This window comes from Medicago truncatula, chromosome 4 (assembly GCF_003473485.1).
Source record: "Medicago truncatula cultivar Jemalong A17 chromosome 4, MtrunA17r5.0-ANR, whole genome shotgun sequence".
Taxonomy (NCBI): Eukaryota; Viridiplantae; Streptophyta; class Magnoliopsida; order Fabales; family Fabaceae; genus Medicago; species Medicago truncatula.
In genome coordinates this window covers 27,740,515-27,749,650 of record NC_053045.1, presented here as the reverse complement: position 1 = coordinate 27,749,650, position 9,136 = coordinate 27,740,515, and the positions used below count along the sequence as shown (strand labels likewise).

Here is a 9,136-nt window from a genome sequence, read left to right as displayed (position 1 = left end):
AACGAACCATTATTTTATTTTTTGAGAGATGGAACGAAGCATTATTTGTTTGCTTAATTTTTATCGAACTATTATATAACATTTCGATATTAAAAGTTTATATTATGTAAAACTTTACATAAACCTAATGTAATTTGATATCTCAGAAAAATTAGCGGCAATAAGACATTCATTTTATTATATTTCAATAACACATCAAATCAAAGTACTTTAAATAAATTATATGTAAGTATAAAGCTTCTATCCAATGGTGAATTTTGTAAAATTTGTATTTGTGAAAAAGTTATTGGGTCGTGGAACATTTGAATAATATTACACCGATAAAATTTGATCCCTTTTTTGAAATAGCAAAAACAACTTGAATCCAAGTACAAGGAGTACCACAAATCAAGAAAACAATTTGACCCTTCCTCATATATAAATATGTAAATTTAATGAAAATTATACACATTTTTCTAAAACAAAATTTAAAAATTAATAAAAATGCTTTTAAAATATTAAGAAGATATAAATTATTAGGTTTGTTCAATTAATTAAAGGGATACAACCTGAATTTATTTGATAGTCAATGTTAATGCAAAAATAATAAATAATTACAATTTCATCCAACCATATAATATCAAATAGATAATTGTGAAAAACTAATATATAAATGTGATATAAAAAAAAATAGTGAATAAACCCAAAAAGTTAAAGAAAAAGATTAAAATGAAATGGATCAGATTGACCCATTAGCTCATAGTGCTCAAATTAAAATTAAGGGTTAAATATGTTTTTGATCCATATAAATATGTCAATTTTTCGATTTAGTCCCTCTAAAATTATTCTTCAACATTTAGTCCCTATAAAATTTTCAATCACTACTTTTGGTCCCTATTTTTTATTTAAATTTTGTATTTTTTAATGAAATTAAGCAGAAATATGTAAAATATTCTAAAAAAAATTTCCTTTAAAAAATTAGAATTTTTTAACAAAACAAAAATTAAATATGAATTTTTAACCATAAAAGATATAAAAATTCATGTTTTGTTCAAAAATTCTGAATTTTTTTTGGAGTGATTATTATAATATTTTGAATTGGTATGAAATATGCATAATACAAGTTAAATAACATATGACAGTTGCATATTTAACACATTACAATAACATATGACAGTTGCATATTTAACACATTACAGTTTGTACCTGATTCTCCCTTGGTGCAAGCATCCTGTCACCAAGTTGTTTACCATAACATTGTAACACCCTATTTCTATTAAAGCAATTAAACATGCGAATAATTCATATATTCAAGAAATAGATGCTACTTCACCAAATCAAAGAAAACAAAATCGAATCAACGGTCAACATGCATGTATATAAAACCTCATCAGTCGCAGCGGATACAAATCTCATACATCAAACATACATGTCATGTCATCTCAAAAATGCATAAGCATAAAATCTCCAAGTCCGACACGTGGACAAAATCTCAAAGTACGAAAATAATCCAACAAGATCTAGAGCTAACAACAAAACCCTAGATCAGAGCCAACTCTACTCTAAGACCCGATAGCGGAGAAAGCTCCCACTATCCACCAACATCAGGAACTCACCAAGCTACTAAACCTGCACAACGTCTACCCATCCATACAGATAGGCAGGCGGTCCATAACAGATCCATTGGGGGTAAGTATTACATCAACATAATCCAAATAACAGTTAACATGATTATTTCAATATAAACATCATGCACTTGATCAATAATAATATTCTCATATCAATACTTACATCAAACCCCAATATCTCCCATTAATAATCATCAATCACATGTGTCATGAACAAATATCAATTCACAGCTATTCATACACAATCACCAATCACATATATCGTGAACAAATATCAATCATATTCCATGAACATTCATTAATCACATTTCATGAACAATCACCAATCATAAGTCATGAACAATCACCAATCACATTTCATCAAGTCACATATTCAATTATGACATACTTCATCAACCAATCAAATGCATGCAATGTTCTAGACTCTTCTAGATGCATGCGGTACCGGTCTCACCAATATTTAGGCCGTCGCCCATGATGCCGACATAACATCATAATCTCACCATTTGGATATATAAAAATATCCGTCTCCATCAGTCATGTATGCATGAACATATGACTCAACAACAATACATATGTTCACACAAACAACTCACCACATTGGATATAAAATCCGTCACCATCAGTCATGTATGCATAAACATATATCTCAACAACAATACATATGTTCATACAAACAATTCACCATATTCTCACCAATATTACTTGCATTTATGCAATCACACCAATAATTCATCACCAATATTTATTTGCATTTATGCAATCACACCAATAATTCATCACCAATATTTATTTGCATTTATGGAGCATTTACGGAATCACACCAATAATTCATCACCAATATTTATTTGCATTTATGCAATCACACCAATAATTCATCACCAATACATAATCAATACCATATCATAATAACAATGTATATGGACTCACCAATATCATCTCATCATTCCAATATTTCTCATATACCAAGTAAGAGAACATATAACACCTCATGTTAATATCATGTCCAACATATCATAATTCAACATCAACTATCACATATAGTTTCACCATTCAAGTATTCCTTACATTCTAAGTAAGATAGCATACATATCTCATGATAAACATCATATCCAAAATATAATCACTCATTCAACTTCACTTAGTCATATAAGAATAGTCACCATAAATCATAAGACAAATGACTCAAAAAACATTTCCGACAAAAATCCAAATCATGTGGCAAACGGCCAACATTGATAATTTTCAAAGCTAGGCAACTTATTCAAATTTGAAATCCTACAAACTATTAGAAATTATTTCAAAGACTTAAGCCACTTGCAAACTATTAGAAATTATTTCAAAGGATAGCTTAAGTTCGTATGAGAAATTCCAAGATAAAACAACATTTAGCTCAAAACCCGTTTTCACCGATTCAACTCCGCCCAAAATATTTCTTAAACCATCAACACATTCACATTCCCAAATACATAAATGCATACTCAATTATTCACTCTAAGTACTTCATTAAACCCAATATCAAGTTTGGAAAAGTCTCACGGCTCATAGAAAAAGTTATGCTAAGTTTTCACAAAAATCCACATGACCCATGTGTAGTAATTTGATCATAACTCAAGTTCTAAAAATCATTTGGACGTCAAACCAAAGCCAAAAGAAATCTAACACAATTATCTAAAACTTTCATGTTTACACGAAAGGCCAATTCAAAATAGAAATAGGTGAAAAAGACGCAAGAACACGAAACAGGGGATGCTGGAACTGGGCATTTTCGCCTGGCGGAATGTTTGCTCGCCACTAGCTCGCCATTAGTTCGCCCGGCGAAATCGCGCAGTTCAGAACAATTCAGTTTTACGGGAAAAATCCATTTTTCACCCCAAAATCCCAATTTTCGACTTCCCATTACCCAAATTCGATTCCAAAGTGTATCCAAACGTTTCTTAACATGAAAAGACACTCAATTACATATAATCACTTAAATCAAACATCATCTTAAACCAAAATCACCATTTGACCCATTTTTGCAAAACAACCAACAACATCTTATTTCTCACCAACAATCATGATATATGAACACCCAAGCCATAATCATAAACAACAACATGTCTCAGCAACAACAACATCAATTAAAACTTGATTCTCACCTCAATTCAACAACAACATGTCATAATTCATCAATTAAGCATAATTTCATAACAACTCATTCTCATACATTATGAACATGTTATTTCATAACTAACAATTCATTTATCATTCAATTAACATACTCAAAATTATCACCAAAACAAGAGCACGAATTTAACAACAATTATCAATTCATTCCAATCAACCCATTTCATACAACAAGGAAAATTGCAAACAAAACAATCATGATTATGAAGAACACTAACCCCCTTACCTTAGGTTATGATTAATTCACACTTAGGCTTCACTTTACCTCCTAATTCTTCAATCTTCAAGTTTCTCCCTTTCTCAAACCCTTGTTATTCCTTTCTCCCTCTTTCTCTCTCTACCTCTCTCTAACTTGTGAAATGAAATGAATGAATGAATTTCTCTCCAAGTTTAGGTTTAGTGTGTTCCCACTCAATTGGGCTCAATTCTAGACCCTAATGGGCTTAACCCATTCTAACACAATTTTAAAAAGTTTCTATACACTCAACGGTAATTACTAACAACGGTAAAATATAACCAACGGTCATTAAACGGTAAAAACTAATCACTACACTAGTAACTTAGTAAAATAAGGGTTCTTACAATATATTAAAAATAATTCTCACCAAAATTACCATTTTACCCTTACCCACCAAATGACCAAAATACCCTTCTAATACGGTAAACCATGAAAATGCACCCAATGACGATTAAATACACACAAGCTCAAATAATCACACACAAACACATAATAATTAATTAAAAATAATTCTAGCGAAAAATCGGGCTGTTACACCATAACATGTCCTAGCATTATGACCAAGCTCACCACACCTTCCACACTTGAGACTGTGTTGGTTTCTTTTGGGCACAGATTTACTACCACCAGAACCAGATTCAGAATGTTTCACCTTCTCATCATTACCTTTTTTTCTTTGTTTTTTGAGCCTACCTGGTTCCCTTCTAACATATGGTGGCAAGATGGGTGGAAGGTCAACTTGTGGCCATAATTTTGGTCCATTAGAAGGCAGTATGAGGTTGTTGTAAGTATCCAAAAAAGTAGATTTCCTATATAAAGTAAAAGTAAAAGCTAAATTATATGCTTAAGTTAAATTGTAAGCCCTGTCTAATGTGTTTTATAAACTAAAACAAAGTAAAAGCTAAATTATATGCTCAAGTTAAATTGCAAGTGTGCTAACCTGTACCAATGAGCCACATAGTCATCTGGATTTTTCTGATTATACCTACCATATGCAAGCAATTGCATGTGGACAAGGTATGTCAGTCAGATCCCATTTCCTGCAGGCACATGAATTTTCTCCAAGATTCACAACATATGAGTCAGTGCCATTATAAACTGTAAATCTAGCATAGTCCTTATCTCCACACCAATTTGGAGACCAGCCCTCAGCTTCCTTCTTACACTTATCCAACAGCTTGTTAATCATTGGACAAATTTCACCATCATACCTCAACATATAATCTCTAAGTTTTACTATCCTATATGTGATATACATTTTCAGGCCATCAAGAAGAGATATAACAGCATGCTCTCTTATATGAACTATTGCACTATTAAATGCCTCACACATATTGCTTACTTGTAGATCACAACAAGTGTAAGTACTAAACCCAGCCCTTGACCAACTACCTACATCATGCTCACTCATCTCCTTCCAAGCAGCTTCATTAATGTTCTTCAAATTATCCATGGCCTTGTCAAATTCAATCATTGTAGTATACCTAGCAGCTTTCCACATTGCATCCTTCAAATGCTCACCTGGATGTCTCTTCTTAAAGTTCCCATACAGATGCTTAACACACAATCTGTGCGCATGAGCATCAGGAATTGATGCAATTGTGTTCACAAGTCCCTTCAAAATAATTAACTTAATCTTAAATTACAAGACAATTAAGGCATAAATAATAAAATTACAAGACAATTAAGGCATAAATAAAAAAATTACAAGACAATTGCATACCTTTTGCTGGTCTGATATGAAAGACCATTTTTTATCAGAAATACCATTCAAGTCACCCAATAACAGTTCCGGAAACCAGTCCCATGCATCCTTTGTTTCAGCTTCCACTACTGCAAATGCAATTGGTAACATTTGATTGTTGTCATCTTTCCTAATTGCTGCTAATAAGTGTCCTCCATCTCTTCCTTTCAGAAAACACCCATCTAGACCAATTAATGGTCTACAAGTAGTTGCAAATGCCCTCTTGCAAGCGTAAAAGCACACATATATTCTCTGGAAAACAGGACCAACATCACTATCTTTACACTTAATCAAAACACTACTACCAGGATTGCTCCTCAACAATTCCTCAGCATAGTTTCACAGATATGCATATTGTTCATCTATGGCACCATGGATAAGTTCTAAAGCCTTCTTCTTAGCCCTATATAATTGATAGCTACTTAACATCACCCCCCACCTTTCTTTACAAGCGTCCTTCAGTTTCTTTATCCTCATATGAGGTGTGAGTTTTAGGAGTGGTATCAACTTCTTAGCCAACAAAGAAGTTCTAATCAATCTAGTTCTCCCACCGCAATGACACTTATGATCAGGACAATAAGTAATTAAAACAAAGTATGTTTTAGGTGGAGCCTTGCTAAACCTCATGTAAAATGGACAACCCTCAGCACACTTAACCACAACTCTATTCCAGTCACTTTTCTGAACATAAATATTTTTCCTTTGTTGCAATGCAAACTCTCTAACAGATGTCCTAATTAGTTCAGAACTTGAGAATACTTGTCCCTTCAAAATTTAATTTCATCAGACAACTTGAACTTATGTAATTTTTGCTTACCAGGGCCAGTATCCTCATTAGAAGAGCATATGCTATCTAAATCAGATGAATCTCCATTCTCATCATCAAAATCTTCAAGTCTTGTTGCATCAGGAATCTTTGATCTTTCAGAAGCCACCAAAGCTTGAACATCTGAAGTAACCACAGGTGCAGGATTTATTAGTTGGTCAGGCAACACATCTGTCCAGTCAAAGCCCTCATCATAGTCACTATCATTTAGAGACACCCCATCAACACTTTCAGATTCATCACCTTCAACTGCTACAAACTCAGGATCTGTTCCACTTTCAGATTCAAAAGGGGAATATGAATGCTCCTCATCCTCATATCTTGTATCAAGGTCAGCTACATCAAGATGTTCCAAGTAAAAAGTCACACTCTGTTCATCCTTATACTCACTTATGAACCTTACCATATCCCTAAGAGTCTTAATTGCTCTAAGACCATCTTTCAGCTGTCCACCAACCACAACATACCAGACAGTATAGTTCCCCTTTACACCTATCTCTCTCACCAGCTTGTCCAAGTTAATTAGGTTAACTTCACCTAAGTTCCACGTGCCCCCATACTCATAGGTATCACCCCTTTTGTATTCCAACTCAGGATCCCCACTAAAGTAACCATTGTATCTAAACCTTATCTTCAATGACTTCGGTGGGTGGTCCTCAGTAGCCCTGCAAGGAATATAATATTAGCTAAGTTACAAAAGGCCCTTAAATGACATTCTTATTGTATTCAATAGAATCACCAACCTTATCAAAATCAGTAGTATAAGTGCAATAGTATGTGTACAAGAGTATTTCTACAAAGTATGTGTACAAAGTATAAAGTATTTCTACATAAAAATTGTATTAATACAGTATAATGTAGAACAATCAAGTATTTATACAAAGCATATGTACAAAGTATTTCTATAGTATTTCTACCCTAATTTCAAGCTACATTTATCACATAACACAACAACAACAACAAAAAAACGACCCTAGTTACAATATTATATGCAGCAAACATCACACAACAACCAAAAAAGAGAACCCTATATTCAAGCAAAGACAAAAACGAATCTTACTTTAAGGTATTCTTGTCTGGAATCTTCTTCTCTTGTCGAGGACCAGAGCTTTCACCAGTGTCATTTCCATTCAACCCTTTATCCACCAACTTTATTTCCTCCGAAAATAGTAACACAAACCCTAGATTCGGAACTCGAATTACGTGCCTGATAACCGAAATTAGGAACTCAAACGATCGAACTCAAACAATCGATCGTTTTTTGGAAATGGAGAAAAAGAGAACAATGGAGAAGATGAGAGGTGGAGAACAATGGAGAAAAGAGAACAATGGAAAAGATGGTGAGAAGATGAAACAAAGGGGTCCGAAATTAACAAAAGTTTCTAACTTTTGTTTCTAACTCACGTGACCAGTCTTTCTATTTCCTTTTTCCTTTTTTTATTTTTTTTTATTTTTTTTTAAATTAAAAATAACAGGACGAATTTAAAAAACAAAGAAAAAAAATACACGTGGCACCTCACTAATGGGATGTGGGTGCCACGTCAGCAACGAAAAGTCAAAAAATGGTCTGGGGGTCCAAAACTAACAGAATCCAAACATAGGGGTCTGTTTTGTATTTAAATTAGTTAGGGGTCCGTAACCACAACTTTTGGAAAGTTAGGGGTCCAAAAGTGCAATTAAGCAAAAAATTTATTCATTAGTACTCCATCCGTATCACAATACTTGTCTATTTTAGAGAATAATTTTGTTTCACTTTACTTGTCACTTTCAAGTTTCAATGCAACATTAATTATTGGTTTATCAATAACACCCTTACTTATTTATTGTAGAGAGAGAAATAATAGAATGAAATAATAAATGAGTAAGGATATTATAGAAAAAACACAAAGAATTTCATAAAAAATGACAACATTTATTTGATTTCTTGGTATGTATAATTTCTTCAAAATGGAGAATTATTGTGAAACAGAGGAAGTATTTCTTTTTTGCTATAAATGATTCATTTATAATAAAAATTTGTACAAAATTAAATGATCATTTCAATATTCAGTGCAATCTTAAACATTTTTTTTAGGGAAAGCTAACGCGTGCCTTTAAAAACACACACAACGTGAAATTTTAGTTGTGTGTGTTTTTGTAGATGATCTTATATATATTCGTAATGATGAAGTCATGTTTCAAGAGTTCAACACTATGATGATGAAAGAATTTGCAATGACTAACTTAGGCAAGATGAGATATTTTTTGGGCATTGATGTCTTGCAAGGTTGCAATGGCATTTTCATTGGGCAAAAGAAGTATATTAAGGATATGCTGGAAAAAGTTGATATGTTTGATTGTAATTCAGGGAAGACTCCCATAGTTTCAGGTAGCAGATTGCTAAAATCAGACAAAGGAGTGGAAGTTGATAACACTCTATTTAAGGAGCTAGTGGGAAGTCTCATGTACCTTACAACTACAAGACCATATATTGCATATTCTATCAGCTTGATAAGTCACTTTATGGAGGATTCAAATGAGAGTCATTTTTTGGCAGCAAAGCATATTTTGAG

The 9,136-nt window shown here is 32.9% G+C and overlaps 2 long non-coding RNA genes across 2 annotated transcripts; both read right to left on the bottom strand.

Moving 5' to 3' along the window:
- Positions 1 to 1,322: 1,322 nt before the first annotated feature.
- Positions 1,323 to 4,122, bottom strand: LOC120580314 (uncharacterized). Its single transcript, XR_005646035.1, has 2 exons — positions 4,003 to 4,122; positions 1,323 to 1,619 (listed from the first exon to the last, which is right to left on the bottom strand). It is a non-coding gene; the product is annotated as an uncharacterized lncRNA (long non-coding RNA).
- Positions 4,123 to 4,549: 427 nt separating this feature from the next.
- LOC112421196 (uncharacterized) lies at positions 4,550 to 5,000 on the bottom strand. The gene is made up of 2 exons (XR_003011354.2): positions 4,955 to 5,000; positions 4,550 to 4,823 (listed from the first exon to the last, which is right to left on the bottom strand). It is a non-coding gene; the product is annotated as an uncharacterized lncRNA (long non-coding RNA).
- Positions 5,001 to 9,136: the final 4,136 nt, after the last annotated feature.